This window comes from Oncorhynchus keta, chromosome 21 (genome assembly GCF_023373465.1).
Source record: "Oncorhynchus keta strain PuntledgeMale-10-30-2019 chromosome 21, Oket_V2, whole genome shotgun sequence".
Classification (NCBI taxonomy): domain Eukaryota; kingdom Metazoa; phylum Chordata; class Actinopteri; order Salmoniformes; family Salmonidae; genus Oncorhynchus; species Oncorhynchus keta.
In genome coordinates this window covers 34,879,858-34,898,779 of record NC_068441.1, presented here as the reverse complement: position 1 = coordinate 34,898,779, position 18,922 = coordinate 34,879,858, and the positions used below count along the sequence as shown (strand labels likewise).

The following is an 18,922-nucleotide window of genomic DNA, read 5'->3' as shown; positions in this document are numbered from 1 at the left end:
TACAGTCATTAAACTGCAACAGCCGGAGGGGGGCAACATCAACCTGCTTCCTTTCTACCACAATGTGACTATTCAGTGTGGGCTTATTCCCTGTGTACTTATTCACTATGCAAATAAGCTTAGGGTTTAGAAGGCTGTGGAAATCAAAGAGTGTTTGTACGAGCCCTCGCCACCCAGAAAATCAGAGGGAGCAGGCTTGTCAACGCCTCCCTATTTCCTAAGCCACTCCCCTCCCTGGAGCAGAATCAGCTACACAGCCAACAGACAGATGAAAGAGATAGAAAGACTGTTCTCAGTGAAGACTGCAGCAGACTGTCTTCTACACACCCCTTCATTTACTTACTTACCTACACACACGCACACATACACATACACACACACACACACACTACTCTCCTCTCCTCGACTCATCTCCTTCCTCTGCACTGTCTGAAAATATATGAAAGCTGCATGTAATGCTTATCAATCTAATGATCGTTGAAATTGAATAATATAATATTAGTTTCATACCAGTGCAGATGAAGGAGGGGAGGCAAGGATACACTTTTGAAATGCATCCTAGGTAGTATCTTACTCTATTTTAGAGGTGGATATACTGAGACTAGACTGTTGTGTAAGAAGGAGAGGAAGGTGAGAGATGAACACACACTTTCTGTGTGCAGCCCTCTTCGCACTTGGCAGGTCCCCTAATAAACCACCTGCTCTGTTGCCGCACACCACATCTCTTTCACACACACACACACACACACACACACACACACACACACACACACACACACACACACACACACACACACACACACACACACACACACACACACACACACACACACACACACACACACACACACACACACACACACACACACACACACACACACACACACACACACACACACACACACACAGAGAGAGCCTGCAGTCTGTTCCAGAATGAATAACACACACACAGCACATGGGAGGAGCAGACAAAAGACATGGATATAGACACACAGTAAACAAAGACACACACACACACAGAGTGCATTGAGAGGGTCTATTTTCTCTCAGTAGGATGTATGGGGGAGTGGGGCTTAACCCTCTAGAGCCTAAGCCCTGTCTAAGGCGGGGGGGTACTAAGCTAACATATGGAATTGTTTTATGGAGGTAATTTAGCTATTTTATTTCTAATTTTAAGACCCCTTAATAATTAAAACATTTGACGAAACATTATATTTTGCTATTAGCCCATAGAATCACATTGAACAGATTTACCACATGGAACAACATATTCCATGTATCTTAAGGAGGTTTGTTCAAAAAATCTTAAGGAAGTTTGTTCTGAAGTGTCTGTCCTATATCTGAGAGATATAAGAAAGATCAGGAAACAATTGTATTTATTTTCTACATGTATTTAGGCCTGAAACTTTCTCCATATACAGTACCAGTTCAAAGTTTGAACACACCTACTCATTCCAGGGTTTTTCTTTATTTTTACTATTTTCTACACTGTAGAATAATAGTGAAGACATCAAAACTATGAAATAACACATATGGAATCATGTAGTAACCAAATAAGTGTTAAACAAATGAAAATATATTTTATATTTGAGATTCTTCAAAATAGCCACCCTTTGCCTTGAAAACAGCTTTGCACACTCTTGGCATTCTCTCAACCAGCTTCATGAGGTAGTCACCTAGAATGCATTTCAATTAACAGGTGTGCCTTGTTAAAAGTGCATTTTGGGAATTTCTTTCCTTTTTAATGCGTTTGAGCCAATCAGTTGTGTTGTGACAAGGTAGGAGGATATACAGAAGATATCCCTATTTGATAAAAGACCAAGTCCATATTATGGCCAGAACAGCTCCAATAAGCAAAGAGAAACAACAGTCTATCATTACTAAGACATGAAGGTCAGTCAATCCGGAAATTGACAAGAACTTTGAAAGTTTCTTCAATTGCAGTCGCAAAAACCATCCAGCGCTATGATTGAACTTTGCCATAACAAATAGATTTAATATTTATTGAATCAAGATATTTCAGCTTTTCATTTTTAATTAATTTGTAAAAACGTAGAAAATTCCACTTTGACATTATGGGGTATTCTGGGTAGGCCAGTGACAAAAAAAATCTACATTGATTCTATTTTAAATTCAGGCTGTAACAACAAAATGTAGGGAAAAAGGCAAGTGGTGTAAATACTTAGTGAAGGCGCTGTATCTACCTCCATTACCGTACCCCTGCACATCGACTTGGTACTGCTACCCCACGTATATAGCAAAGTTATCATTACTCTGTGTATTTACTACTCCTGTTATTATTTTTCTATTATTTCTCTGCATTGTTGGGAAGGGCCTGTAAGTAAGAATGTCACTGTTAGTCTACACCTATTGTTTACCAAGCATGTGACAAATATAATTTCATTGGTTTGGATGATCACGCCCTTCATCCCTCCCGTGGGGAAACCTTCCTTCTATCCTTATTCTTTCGCCATCTACCTCTTTATCTCTCTTCCCCCACAGGGGATATCTTCCCCATCTCTAATTTTTCTCTTTGCTCCTCACACACCCTCCCCCATCCCCACTGTCCAGACACCTTCCCTCTATCTTCACCTCTCCTTCTCTTTCCCTCTCTCTCTCTTCCCTGTCTCTTTTGTCCTTCCTTCTTCTCCCAAGATGGAGGGTTTGCCCGGCGTCACTTACTTAAAGGGTTGCTATGGTAACACCTGGGGGCTTCAGGTGAAGGATGAGGCTTAACCAACCCTTTAATCCCTACCGCCTGCTCGAAATTCATCAGAGAAATTAGATTCACACTTAATACACACACACACACAAACACACACACAAAGATGTACAGATCTAGGAAGACATAAGTAGAATACAGATTAATTAAATACATTACATTAAGAGATATACCTTGACTCAGACACACACACTCTAATGACATTAGATAGGAGGGGTGCTGACTGATAAGGACAGTAAATGTGAAGTTCACCGGACAGCTCCACTCAGACAGACGCCTGCTGGTGTGGATAACACATGCACAACAGTGGCGGTTGGTGCCATTTAAGATTAGGGAGGACCTTATTTCTATTACAATATTAGATGAATGTCATTATATTCCATTCACCCAGTTCAATGTAACAGTGATAGGTTTAGGCTACTACATGAAACTCAAATGTTCCCTATAAACATAATGAGGTTGCTACAATGTAGGTGAGAAGACAGACCGTTACAGATGGACAGACAGTGACACATTCAATACCTCCTAGCACACTCTTGCCTGCATCTAGCTGATCTAGGATGTAATCATTAGTCCAACAGTTGCAAACAAACATTTCTCAGATCTCAACCCCATAGAAAATCTTTGGAGGGAGTTGAAAGTCTGTGTTGCCCAGCAACAGCCCCAAAACATCACTGCTCTAGAGGAGATCTGCATGGAGGAATAGGCCAAAATACCAGCAACATTGTGTGAAAACCTTATGAAGACTTACAGAAAACATTTGACCTCTGTCATTGCCAACAAAGGGTATATGACAAAGTATTGAGATAAACTGTTGTTATTGACCAAATACGTATTTTCCACCATAATTTGCAAATAAATTCATAAAAAAATCCTACAATGTGATTTTCTGGATTTATTTTTCTCATTTTGTCTGTCATAGTTGAAGTGTACCTATGATGAAAATTACGGGCCTCTTTGTAAGTGGGAGAACTTGCACAATTGGTGGCTGACTAAATACTTTTTTGCCCCACTGTATATATATATATATATGTTGTTTGAACACTGCTGTGGGGATTTGCTTCCATTCAGCCACAAGAGAATTAGTGTGGTCGGGCACTGATGTTGGGCGATTAGGCCTGGTTTACAGTCGGAGTTCCAATTCATCCCAAAGGTGTTGGATGGGGTTGAGGTCAGGGCTCTGTGCAGGGCAGTCAAATTCTTCCACACCGATCAAGACAAACAATTTCTGTATGGACCTCGCTTTGAGCACAGGGGTGAAATAGGGACAGGCCTTCCCCAAACTGTTGACACAAAGTTGGAAGCACAGAATTGTCTAGAATGTCATTGTATTCTGTAACATTAAGATTTCCCTTCACTGGAACTAAGGCACCTAGCCCGAAACATGAAAAACGGCCCCAGACCATTATTCCTCCTCCACTAAACTTTACAGTTGGCACTATGCATTCAGACATTTAAAGTTCTTCTGGCATCCGCTAAACCCAGATTAGTCCGTCAAACTGACAAATTGTGAATCGTGATTCATCACTTCAGAGAACGTGTTTCCACTGCTCCAGAGTCCAATGACGGGGAGCTTTATACCACTCCATTCAACGCTTGGCATTGTGCATGGTGATCTTAGGCTTGTGTCCGGCTGCTCGGCCATGGAAACCATTTCATGAAGCTCCTGACGAACAGTTCTTGTGCTGACGTTGCTTCCAGAGGCAGTCTCGGAATTGAGTGTTGCTATGTGCTTCAGCACTCGGCGGACCCATTCTGTGAGTTTGTGTGGCCTACCACTTCGTGACTGAACCGTTATTGCTCCTAGACGTTTCCACATCACAATAACAGCACTTACAGTTGACATACTTTTGTATATACAATGATGTATATCCCACATCCCTCCAAACACATATACCACAACCTCTCAAACACATATAATACCACAACCTCTCAAACACATATACCACATCCCTCTCAAACACATATAATACCACAACCTCTCAAACACATATACCACAACCTCTCAAACACATATAATACCACAACCTCTCAAACACATATACCACAACCTCTCAAACACATATAATACCACAACCTCTCAAACACATATAATACCACAACCTCTCAAACACATATACCACAACCTCTCAAACACATATACCACAACCTCTCAAACACATATAATACCACAACCTCTCAAACACATATACCACAACCTCTCAAACACATATACCACAACCTCTCAAACACATATACCACAACCTCTCAAACACATATAATACCACAACCTCTCAAACACATATACCACAACCTCTCAAACACATATACCACAACCTCTCAAACACATATAATACCACAACCTCTCAAACACATATACCACATCCCTCTCAAACAAATATACCACAACCTCTCAAACACATATACTACAACCTCTCAAAAACATATACCACATTGCTCATACACAGAGAGAGAGAGAGAGAAAGAAAGAAAGAAAGAGAGAGAGGGGGAGAGAGAGTGAGGTAGCTGGCGTTGTAGTTCTGCAGCAGTGCTCTGCAGAGAAACACAGTATTCACTCCACCCTGCTCAGTATTCTACAGAAACACTACAAGCACGCAGTATGTGTGCGTATGTGCGTGTGTGTATGTGCACTGATACGTGCTTAAATTTCTGATCACACCCTCTGCCAGTCTCCTTAGCTCACTCTCCAAATCGGGTGCAGAAAGCAAGCACTGCGGCAATAACCCAACTCCCTGCTTAAACACACACACACACCCACTCATACTCACAGTTCAGAACAACCATAACAAACAACATCTTGCAGTCATCATATGTAAACAACACTCGGTCAACCAATAGGGATGCAGGATAACAGTTATATTTATCTACAAACCAATCAACACACAGCAAACAGCACACAGTAGGAGAGAAGGGAAAGAAACAGTGAGGAGAGAGAAAGAGAGAGAAAGAGAGAACGAGAGAGAGCAAGAGCAAGAGAGAAAGATAGATACAGTTGAAGTCAGAGGTTTACATACACCTTAGTCAGATACATTTAAACTCAGTTTTTCACAATTACTGACATTGAATCCTAGTAAAAATTAGGATCACCACTTTATTTTCAGAATATATAGTAGAGAGAATTATTTATTATTTCAGCTTTTATTTCTTTCATCACATTCCCAGTGGGTCAGAAGTTCACATACACTCAATTCGTATTTGGTAGCATTGCCTTTAAATTATTTAACTTGGGTCAAACGTTTCGGGTCGCCTTCCACAAGCTTCCCACAATAAGTTGGGTGCATTTTGGCCCATTCCTCCTGACAGAGCTGGTGTAACTGAGTCAGGTTTGTAGGCCTCCTTGCTCACACATGCTTTTTCAGTTCTGCCAACACATTTTCTATGGGATTGAGGTCAGGGCTTTGTGATAGCCACTCCAATACCTTGACTTTGTTGTCCTTAAGCCATTTTGGAAGTATGCTTGGGGTAATTGTCCATTTGGAAGACCCATTTGCGAACAAGCTTTAATTTCTTGACTGATGTCTTGAGATGTTGCTTCAATATATCCACATAATTGTCCGCCTCATGATGCCATCTATTTTGTGAAGTGCACCAGTCCCTCCTGCAGCAAAGCACCCAACAACATAATGCTGCCACTCCTGTGCTTTACGGTTGGGATGGTGTTCTTTGACTTGCAAGCCTCCCCCTTTTTCCTCCAAACATAACGATGGTCATTATGGCCAAACAGTTGTATTTTTGTTTCATCAGACCAGAGGACATTTATCCAAAAAGTACGATCTTTGTCCCCATGTGCAGTTGCAAACCACAGTCTGTCTTTTTTATGGCGGTTTTGGAGCAGTGGCTTCTTCCGTGTTGAGCGGCCTTTCAGGTTATGTCGATATAGTACTCGTTTTACTGTGGATATAGATACTTTTGTACCTGTTTCCTCCAGCATCTTCACAAGGTCCTTTGCTGCTGTTCTGGGATTGATTTGCACTTTTCACACCAAAGTACCTTCATCTCTAAGAGACAGAACGCTTCTCATTCCTGAGCGGTATGATGCTCCGTGGTCCCATGATGTTTATACTTACGTACTTCTTTTTGTACAGATGAATGTGGTATCTTCAGGCTTTTGGAAATTGTCTACAATTCTTTTTCTGAGGTTTGTGCTGATTTCTTTTGATTTTCCCATGATGTCAAGCAAAGTTGGAAGGTAGGCCTTGAACTACATCCACAGGTACACCTCCAATTGACTCAAATGATGTCAATTAGCCTCAGCAGAAGCTTCTAACGCCATGACATCATTTTTACAAGTATAATCCAAGATGGCGTAGCAGTCAGAAGTCTTTGTCCTGTCGTGTCCCTTGTATATTTCGTTTTTTACATATTTTTCTTTGCATATCTTTTAAAATATTTTGCTAAACCTCAACATCTAAATACTCTCCTGCAACCCGCCTCACCCAATGCAGCGTGGATCTGCTTTTTTTCCCTAAAGTATCTATATTTACTTCGGATCTGGAATCCCTCAACTGAAGGTAGCCAGCTAACTACCAGCTATCAGTCAGCAAACCATTGCCAGCGGTCATCAGCTAACCTTCAGCTCGAATAGCTCTCGCCAGTTCGAACAACATGACTCTAACCAGAGCATAACGGACCTATGATTTTTATCCCCGGATTCCCACCGCAAACTGAACATTTTCATCTGGATCTTCACAACTAGCTAACCGCAGCCCCGGATGAATACTCCTGGCTAGCATTTCCATCCACTTAGCTTGAAGCTATCCCGGCCAGAGCTCCTGTGCTACCACCGAAGCCTACTCCTGGGATACAATATCCGGACCCCTTCTACAGCCGGTACGGGGCATGGAACCCCGCAGATCCTCTACGACTGGAATACCGACATAATCTGCCCGAGGACTCCAACAGGCCCCTCAGGCGCGACGCCCGCTGAAGGCCCATTATGATAACCAGCTAGGCCTGCTAGCTACCTACAGCTACTTGGAACCCTACTAATTCCACGACCGGTCTATCAACGTCACCGCATGAAGAGGCAAAAACAGACTTAACCCCATCGCGACGTCCCCCAAAGGCTAACTTTCTAGCCCCTGCTATCTGCTTTCTTGCTAACCCGGCCTGCTAACTGCTAGCCTGCCCCGGTCTACTAACTGCTAGCTTGTTTAGCCCCGGTCTGCTAACTGCTAACTTGTTTAGCCCCGGCCTACTAACTGTTAGCTTGTTAGCACAGGCCTGCTAACTGTCTGAATCGCCGTGTCCCCATTCAGCCCAACCACTCACTGGACCCACATTTATTTTCAATCTCTTTTCGATTTTTAATTTGATTATACCTTCCGGTAACCTGCCTCACCCAATGTGATACGGAATCGCTATTATTTTTAATTTTAGAATACATTCAAGAACCTCCAGAAGCTAACCAGCTAATTAGCTACAAGCTGTTTAGTCATTGTTAGCCACTGCTAGCGGCTTTTACCTTCTGCACAGCCAGCCCTGTTTTTAGCCTGGATAATACTCGCCAGTCTACCAGTATCGAACTGTCTCTCCACAACAACGCCGGATTCCTGCCGTAATCCCTGGACCACTACTTCTGATCTTCACAGCTAGCTTGCACCCAGTACCGAAGCTATCCCTGAGGCCCACCTCCCGGCCTACTCAGCTGTTCACCCGAACCCCACTCATACACGGCTAGATCCCAATACTCAACCGGATCCTTGCTGTAAACTCTGGACCATGGCAAACGCCACTGCCACGAAGCTAGCACCAGTTAGCCGTGAGCCAGGTACATCTCCCTGCTAGCAAACTAAATTCTACAATACCTCTTAAGCCATCTGGCTTGGATTCTCTGTCGACACGGCCCCCCGCCGCACAACCATGACTGATCTGCCGACGAATACTCCATCCGCTGTGCCATCAACCGGCCTCCGTCTGAGCAGACCGGCCACCCCCGAGCTACTAACTTTAAACGCTGTGTCGCCCGCGTGCTATAGTAGTGGCGGCTTCACTGTTCCATCTACTGCTGCCCCCTGGACACTATGATCACTTGGCTACATAGCTAATGCCTGCTGGACTGTCCATTAATCACGGTACTCCATTCTGTTTATTTATGTTTTATCTGTCGGTCCCAGCCACGAACTCAGGCTCTGTGTGTAGTTAATCCGACCCTCTCTGCCTAGTCATCGCCATTTTACCTGCTGTTGTGTTAGCTGACTAGCTGTTGTTGTCTCACCTGTTGTTTTAGCAACCTCTCCCAATCAAGACCTGCGATTACTTTATGCCTTGCTATATGTCTCTCTCAAATATCAATATGCCTTGTATACTGTTGTTCAGGTTAGTTATCATTGTTTTAGTTTACAATGGAGCCCCTAGTTCCACTCCTCACACCTCTGATACCTCCTTTGTCCCACCTCCCACACATGCGGTGACCTCACCCATTATAACCAGCATGTCCAGAGATACAACCTCTCTTATCATCACCCAGTGCCTGGGCTTACCTCCGCTGTACCCGCACCCCACCATACCCCTGTCTGCACATTATGCCCTGAATATATTCTACCACGCCCATAAATCTGCTCCTTTTATTCCTTGTCCCCAACGCCTTTAGCCGCACCCTCATCCTACTCCTCCTCTGTTCCTCGGGTGATGTGGAGGTAAACCCAGGCCCTGCATGTCCCCAGGCACCCTCATTTGTTGACTTCTGTGATCGAAAAAGCCTTGGTTTCATGAATGTCAACATCAGAAGCCTCCTCCCTAAGTTTGTTTTACTCACTGCTTTAGCACACTCTGCCAACCCTGATGTCCTTGCCGTGTCTGAATCCTGGCTTAGGAAGGCCACCAAAAATTCGGAGATTTCCATAGCCAACTATAACACTTTCCGTCAAGATACAACTGCCAAAGGGGGAGGAGTTGCAATCTACTACATAGATAGCCTGCAAAGTTCTGTCATGCTTTCCAGGTCTATGACCAAACAGTTAGACCTTCTAATTTTAAAAATTAATCTCTCCAGAAATAAGTCTCTCACTGTTGCCGCCTGCTACCGATCCCCCTCAGCTCCCAGCTGTGCCCTGGACACCATCTGTGAATTGATTGCCCCCCATCTAGCTTCAGAGTTTGTTCTGTTAGGTGACCTAAACAGGGATATGTTTAACACCCCGGCAGTTCTACAATCTAAGATAGATGCCCTCAATCTCACACAAATCATCAAGGAACCCACCAGGTACAACCCTAAATCCGTAAACATGGGCACCCTAATTGACATTATCCTGACCAACTTGCCCTCCAAATACACCTCTGCTGTCTTCAATCAGGATCTCAGCGATTACTGCCTCATTGCCTGTATCCGCTACGGGTCCGCGGTCAAACGACCACCCCTCATCACTGTCAAACGCTCCCTAAAAGACTTCTGCGAGCAGGCCTTTCTAATCGACCCGGCCCGGGTATCCTGGAAGGATATTGACCTCATCCCGTTAGTTGAGGATGCCTGGTCATTCTTTAAAAGTAACTTCCTCACCATCTTAGACAAGCATGCTCCATTCAAAAAATGCAGAACTAAGAACAGATAAAGCCCTTGGTTCACTCCAGACCTGACTGCCCTCGACCAGCACAAAAACATCCTGTGGCGGACTGCAATAGCATCGAATAGTCCCCACGATATGCAACTGTTCAGGGAAGTCAGGAACCAATACACGCAGTCAGTCAGGAAAGCAAAGGCCAGCTTTTTCAAGCAGAAATTTGCATCCTGTAGCTCTAACTCCAAAACGTTCTGGGACACTGTAAAGTCCATGGAGAACAAGAGCACCTCCTCCCAGCTGCCCACTGCACTGAGGCTAGGTAACACGGTCACCACCGATAAATCCGTGATAATCGAAAACTTCAACAAGCATTTCTCAACGGCTGGCCATGCCTTCCTCCTGACTGCTCCAACCTCGTCCAACAGCCCCCCACCCGCAGCTACTCGCCCACGCCTCCCCAGCTTCTCCTTTACCCAAATCCAGATAGCAGATGTTCTGAAAGAGCTGCAAAACCTGGACCCATACAAATCAGCTGGGCTTGACAATCTGGACCCTCTATTTCTGAAACTGTCCGCCACCATTGTCGCAACCACTATTATCAGCCTGTTCAACCTCTCCTTTGTATCATCTGAGATCCCCAAGGATTGGAAAGCTGCCGCGGTCATCCCCCTCTTCAAAGGGGGAGACACCCTGGACCCAAACTGTTACAGACCTACAGTATATCCATCCTGCCCTGCCTATCTAAGGTCTTCGAAAGCCAAGTCAACAAACCGATCACTGACCATCTCGAATCCCACCGTACCTTCTCCGCTGTACAATCCGGTTTCCGAGCCGGTCACGGGTGCACCTCAGCCACGCTCAAGTTACTAAACGATATCATAACCGCCATTGATAAAAGACAGTACTGTACAGCCGTCTTCATCGACCTGGCCAAGGCTTTCGACTCTGTCAATCACCATATTCTTATCGGCAGACTCAGTAGCCTCGGTTTTTCAAATGACTGCCTTGCCTGGTTCACCAACTACTTTGCAGACAGAGTTCAGTGTGTCAAATCGGAGTGCATGTTGTCCGGTCCTCTGGCAGTCTCTAAGGGGGTACCACAGGGTTCAATTCTCAGGCCAACTCTGTTCTCTGTATATATCAATGATGTTGCTCTTGCTGCGGGCGATTCCCTGATCCACCTCTACGCAGACGACACCATTCTGTATGCTTCTGGCCCTTCCTTGGACACTGTGCTATCTAACCTCCAAACAAGCTTCAATGCCATACAACACTCCTTCCGTGGCCTCCAACTGCTCTTAAACGCTAGTAAAACCAAATGCATGCTTTTAAACCGTTCGCTGCCTGCACCCGCACGCCCGACTAGCATCACCACCCTGGATGGTTCCTACCTTCCGGCGCCGACAGAGATGGCCGCCTCGCTTCGCGTTCCTAGGAAACTATGCAGTTTTTTGTTATTATTATTTTTATTTCTTACATTAGTACCCCCGGTCATCTTAGGTTTCATTACATACAGTCGAGAAGAACTACTGAATATAAGATCAGCGTCAACTCACCATCAGTACGACCAAGAATATGACTTTCGCGACGCGGATCCTGTGTTCTGCCTTTCAACCAGGACAACGGAATGGATCCCATGCGGCGACCCAAAAAAACGACTCCGTAAAAGAGGGAAACGAGGCGGTCTTCTGGTCAGACTCCGGAGACGGGCACATCGTGCACCACTCCCTAGCATTCTTCTCGCCAATGTCCAGTCTCTTGACAACAGGGTTGATGAAATCCGAGCAAGGGTAGCATTCCAGAGGGACATCAGAGACTGTAACGTTCTTTGCTTCACGGAAACATGGCTCACTGGAGAGACGCTATCGGAGGCGGTGCAGCCAGCGGGTTTCTCCACGCATCGCACCGACAGAAACAAACATCTTTCTGGTAAGAAGAGGTTGCGGGGGCGTATGCCTTATGGCTAATGAGACATGGTGCGATGAAAGAAACATACAGGAACTCAAATCCTTCTGTTCACCTGATTTAGAATTCCTCACAATCAAATGTCGACCGCATTATCTACCAAGAGAATTCTCTTCGATTATAATCACAGCCGTATATATTCCCCCCCAAGCAGACACATCGATGGCTCTGAATGAACTTTATTTGACTCTTTGCAAACTGGAATCCATTTATCCGGAGGCTGCATTCATTGTAGCTGGGGATTTTAACAAGGCTAATCTGAAAACAAGACTCCCTAAATTTGATCAGCATATCGATTGCGCAACCAGGGGGGGAAAAACCTTGGATCATTGTTACTCTAACTTCCGCGAAGCATATAAGGCCCTGCCCCGCCCTCCTTTCGGAAAAGTTGACCACGACTCCATTTTGTTGATCCCTGCCTACAGACAGAAACTAAAACAAGAGGCTCCCACGCTGAGGTCTGTCCAACGCTGGTCCGACCAAGCTGACTCCACACTCCAAGACTGCTTCCATCACGTGGACTGGGATATGTTTCATATTGCGTCAGATAACAACATTGACGAATGCGCTGATTCGGTGTGTGAGTTCATTAGAACGTGCGTTGAAGATGTCGTTCCCATAGCAACGATTAAAACATTCCCTAACCAGAAACCGTGGATTGATGGCAGCATTCGCGTGAAACTGGAAGCGCGAACCACGGCTTGTAATCAGGGCAAGGTGACTGGTCACATGACCGAATACAAACAGTGCAGCTATTCCCTCCGCAAGGCTATCAAACAAGCTAAGCGTCAGTATAGAGACAAAGTAGAATCTCAATTCAACGGCTCAGACACAAGAGGTATGTGGCAGGATCTACAGTCAATCACGGACGACAAGAAGAAAACCAGCCCAGTCACGGACCAGGATGTCTTGCTCCCAGGCAGACTAAATACCTTTTTTGCCCGCTTTGAGGACAATACAGTGCCACTGACACGGCCTGCAACGAAAACATGCGGACTCTCCTTCACTGCAGCCGAGGTGAGTAAGACATTTAAACGTGTTAACCCTCGCAAGGCTGCAGGCCCAGACGGCATCCCCAGCCGCGCCCTCAGAGCATGCGCAGACCAGCTGGACGGTGTGTTTACGGACATATTCAATCAATCCCTATACCAGTCTGCTGTCCCCACATGCTTCAAGAGGGCCACCATTGTTCCTGTTCCTTAGAAAGCTAAGATAACTGAGCTAAACGACTACCGTCCCGTAGCACTCACTTCCGTCATCATGAAGTGCTTTGAGAGACTAGTCAAAGACCATATCACCTCCACCCTACCTGACACCCTAGACCCACTCCAATTTGCTTACCGCCCAAATAGGTCCACAGACGATGCAATCTCAACCACACTGCACACTGCCCTAACCCATCTGGACAAGAGGAATACCTATGTGAGAATGCTGTTCATCGACTACAGCTCGGCATTCAACACCATAGTACCCTCCAAGCTTGTCATCAAGCTCGAGACCCTGGGTCTCGACCCCGCCCTGTGCAACTGGGTACTGGACTTCCTGACGGGCTGCCCCCAGGTGGTGAGGGTAGGCAACAACATCTCCACCCCGCTGAGACACTGGGGCCCCACAAGGGTGCGTTCTGAGCCCTCTCCTGTACTCCCTGTTCACCCACGACTGCGTGGCCACGCACGCTCCAACTCAATCATCAAGTTGTATAAGACAGTGGTAGGCTTTGATTACCAACAACGACGAGTTAGATTACTTGTTGGTTATTACTGCATTGGTGTCAGGAACTAAAGCACAAGCATTTCAACAAAACTAATTAGATGATTGCATGTGACAAAGAAAAGCAGATTTGAACACCTAGAATATGGGACATCTATAAGTACCTAGGTGTCTGGCTACACTCACAGACAAACTCTTTTGGTCCAGATTCATATCAAACATCTCCAAAGGCGCAGCAGCGCCTCTTCAAAATCAGGAGGCTGAAGAAATCGGTCACCAAAAGCACTCACAAACTTCTACAGATGCACAATCGAGAGCATCCTGGCGAGCTGTATCACCGCCTGGTACTATTTCGGCAACAAAGCTCCCTTCAACCATAAGGCTCTCAAAGTGAGGTACCCATCACCGGGGCAAACTACCTGACACCAACACCACCCTGTTACAGGAAGGCCATGATCATCAAGGACAAAACCAGCTTCCACTACCTGTTCACCCCGCTCAGCAAACTGGTCATGCAGTTTATCAAAGTGGGATCCGAGAGACTTTGTTACTAAAAGGCCACCTGTTAAACAGCCACCACTGCACCTGAGTGGCTATGCCAACTACTGACACTGACTCAACTCCAGCCACTTTAATAATGGGAATTGATGGGAAATGATGTCAAATGGCTCAGGCCACTCTGAACAATGCTACTAATATAATGTTACAAGCCCACATTATTCATCTCATATGGTACGATATACTGTACTCCCATATAATCTAGCATCCTTACGTAATACATGTATCACTAGCCACTTTAACTATGCCACTTTGTTTACATAAATCTCATATGTATATACTGTACCGATACCATCTACCTATCTTGCCTATGCTTCTGTACCATCACTCATTCATATATCTTTATGTACATATTCTTTATCCCCTTACACTTGTATAAGACAGTAGTTTTGGAATTGTTAGTTGAGACTTTTGGTTATTACTCCATTGTCAACTAGAAGCACAAGCATTTCCTCCTTTACATGCCTTTTGTATGTGACAAATAAAGATTTGATTTTTTGACTATGTTATGTGACATCTATTAGGTGTCTGGCTCCACTGCAAACTCTTTTTGTTCATATCAAACATCTCAATCAAAATCAAATCTAGAGTCGGCTTTATCTTGGCCAAAGCCTCCTTCAAATGATAAAACTTATTCTCAACTAACCTTCCTGGTTAAATCCTCTACTTCGGTGAAATGTCATCTTGTACAAAATAGCTTTATTATCAGCAAACTGGATGCAGTTTATCAAGTGCTCCGTTTAAAAGCACATACACCCACCACTAGTGTATGTAAATTTCTGGCCCACTAGATGTTGTGCCAGACCCACTGAATTATAAGTCTAATAATCTGCAAACAATCTGTTCACTGGTCAAAACACCCACCTGTGTCATGCGCAAAGCAGGTGTATCTAACCGATCATCCCTAAAGCCAAAACTCATTTGTTTGTTAACAGTTCTTGCTGCCTGCAACTCGAGTGGTTGCAAAAACATTTTTAACTATTATCTCCAACATGGCCAATTTATTGCCTTCCTCCTCATGCCTTTTGCACACAATGTATATAGATTATTTTTTTTCTACTATGTTATTGACTTGTTTATTGTTTACTCCATGTGTAACTCTGTGTTGTTGTCTGTTCACACTGCTATGCTTTATCTTGGCCAGGTCGCAGTTGCAAATGATAACTTATTCTCAACTAACCTTCCTGGTTAAATAAAAGTGAAATAAAAATAATTGTTGTTTTTTTTATTATGGAATTTTCCAAGCTGTTTAAAGGCACAGTCAACTTAGTGTATGTAAATTTCTGACCCACTAGAATTGTGATACAATGAATTATAAGTGAAATAATCTGCAAACAATTGTTGGAAAAATTACTTGTGTCATGCACAAAGTCAATGTCCTAACCGACTTGCCAAAACTATAGTTTGTTAACAAGAAATTTGTGGAGTGGTTGAAAAAACATTTTTAATGACTCCAACCAGAGTGTATGTAAACTTACGACTTCAATTTTAGATAGATAGGTAGGTAGGTAGGTAGGTAGGTAGGTAGGTAGATAGGTAGATAGGTAGATAGGTAGATAGGTAGATAGGTAGATAGATAGATAGATAGATAGATAGATAGATAGATAGATAGATAGATAGATAGATAGATAGATAGATAGATAGATAGATCAAAATCAAATCCAAATTTGACCAATTGGGGACATTTTGTTAGTCCCCACAATGTTTTGGGGTTGGGGTTCAGGCTAGGGTAAGAGTACGGGTTAGGTTTAGGGTTACATAAAATAGGATTTTGAATGGGACTGAATTGTGTCCCCTCACGGTTAGCTGTACAAGACTGTGTGTGTACAGTCTGTGTGCGTGAGCATATGTGTGTGTGTTTCCATCCACATGCATTCATAGAAAAGCAAACCCAGTTTAATGCTTTCATCGGAAGCACCTCAATTGCCAGCAACTGGCAGGGTCTCATAGACAAAACACACACACTACAATACCCTAACGCTAAGACAGGCATTAAAGGGTCAGTCTAATTCCTCAGTCACTGTCAGGGTGTATTAATGCCAATGTTAATCAGACACCTGGAGCCTCACTCACACGCGCAAACGCGCAAACACACACACACACACACACACACACACACACACACACACACACACACACACACACACACACACACACACACACACACACACACACACACACACACACACACACACACACACACACACACACACCCTCACCCTCACAGGAGGGACGTTAAACAGCTTGTTGAAGTCAATCACGCTTATCCTCTAAATCAAAGTCCACCTCATCCCCCCTGCTTTGGCTCAGATTGGCCGTGCCTGGCTTGGTTTGGATTGGATGGGCTAAGTCCTGCCATGAGGCATTTAACATACAGCATAGCACTGCTAAATGCCCACCATTAACATATCAACATGCTGGAGACTGGTGGGAATCAGTACTGTGTTGTTGTGGGAGTGTTTAAGTATTTTGCATGTGTAAATGCGTGTGCAGTGTGTGTGTATGTGTGTGTGTGTGTGTGTGTGTGTGTGTGTGTGCTAGCGTCCCTGACTGACAGACTATGCCCATCTGAAGTGGGGCTCCAAAACTGGGATCAACAACCTGGCAACTGGCGCCACCCCAAAACATCTGAGCCCCCAAACCTCGCCACAACCATAACTCGAGCTCCACCCAACCACTACTTCAACCACCAGCCAACCTCTGCCCTCTCTGACCCAACCCTCTCAGCAATATTAGAGAGCATCGGTCTGTGTGCATGAATAAAAACACAGTCAATGACCATCAACATTAACACACAGTAATTGCACTGTATACTTAAAAGCAAATACACACAGACACAGTCATACTAACACAGCCACAGGAACACAGACACAGTAATACAGACACAAGTGCTACCTCTAACTTGCTTATTTACATAAAGTCAAGACATGTTGGAAATGCACTGGTGGTGCCTGCACACAGACACTATGAATCTGCGTGTCCCTTACCAGCCACCTGCTGAATTGATGTTTGCGGTGTTCCTCCTCCTTCCTCTTCTGTAGTCAGCCAGTCAATGAAGGTGTTAGACAGACAGGCTAGAACCGTGTACATCTATCCATTCATCCATCTAGGAGAGAGCATTGAGCAGCAGACGGTCAGTCAGTCCGGTTAGACATCAGGAGATGGGAGAGGAACGAGGAATAACACACTGTCTATCCCTCCACACCCTCACAGTACAGGGTAAAGACAGCTCTCTGTCAGCCAGAGAACCATAGAGAGAAAGAAACAGAAATACAGCTAGAGACAGTAGCCCCAGTAACTACAGGCTCTAGCGTGACTGAGCAGGGATACAGGACAATAATAGGCATCCTCTCCTCAGGAAAGGATGAATAAAGGAGGGACGGATAGAGGGAGGAGTTGAAGAGGAGGAGGGGAAGCGGCCAAGTTATACAATGGAGCATGCCCAGTTGAAAATCCCAAGGTATTTAAATGTCACATGACCCCATCCAGGCTGGCAGTAATTCTATATGCAGTGATGATGGGGAGATGGATAGAGGGAGATGAAGAGAGAGAGGAAGGGGGAGAGAGAGGGAGGGGGAGAGAGAGGAAGGGGGAGAGAGAGGAAGGGGGAGAGAGAGGGAGAGTTCTCTTTGGATTGGTGGTGGGTGGCAACGTCACAGCTGTTCAATTCCCCTTTCATTAGAGAGAGACATGCCTTTAATCTCCTCCTAGGCACCACCTCCAGTCATTCCATTCAGCCAATGAGATGACAGCATTGGCCAGTCCCAGATTAACTTTTCCATGGCCAGGATGGACCTGCAGGGGAAGCACCGAATATCAGAGGAGGAATAGAGTTCTCAGATTTTGATCAGACTTTGCCGCACAGGTCACATAAATGAGAAAATATAGACTAATCTCAACTGAACTGTTTCAGATTTGATTGGTTCTTCATATTTTTTACAATGCAACCACAAAAACTGTGAAAGCCACACACTGATTAAATGGATCCAACAATCTGCATCCAACAATCAAAATTTGGTCCTATCCTACACCTTTTCAGTCTTCTACAAATAATACATGTAACCACATACTTAATGCTACTTGGTTTGCAAAAAGGCTACTGCAATGCATGTCAATTCATTAATAAGCAAATGTCTCATGTTGTAACACAGCAAATCACAATTATGATGATCGTTTTGAGCAGAAAGCAGTTGCACAGTCCTCGGGAAGATCTCCTCGCGTCCTCTGCTCGTCTCCTTCTCAAAACTCATTATAGGAGAAGGTCAGAGAGGACGGAACTCTGACTTTCTCATCCAATAGGTTTTAAGGAGACGAGGGCGTGAGCAGTATGCAATTGAGATCTCCACCATCTCAGTCGATCGACTGGTCCGCTCCTGCTATGATAACAAGCAAGAGCGACCTCTATTGGTAGATAATGGAACATAACAAAAAAACTATGGGAATCAGACGACTGAATGTAATGTTAATG

The 18,922-nt window shown here is 44.6% G+C and overlaps 1 protein-coding gene across 4 annotated transcripts in view; it reads right to left on the bottom strand.

Moving 5' to 3' along the window:
• Positions 1 to 17,800, bottom strand: part of LOC118375020 (pleckstrin homology domain-containing family A member 6-like) — a 311,430-nt gene extending 293,630 nt beyond the window's left edge. For 2 of the 4 annotated variants that reach the window (XM_052473755.1, XM_052473756.1), the window contains exon 1: positions 17,442 to 17,799. The gene's annotated coding sequence lies outside the window, so the exon portion shown is untranslated. Of the gene's footprint in view, positions 1 to 17,441 lie in introns of all 4 variants that reach the window. The other 2 variants (XM_052473757.1, XM_052473758.1) reach the window with 2 other exon arrangements.
• Between the last annotated feature and the right edge of the window lie 1,122 nt (positions 17,801 to 18,922).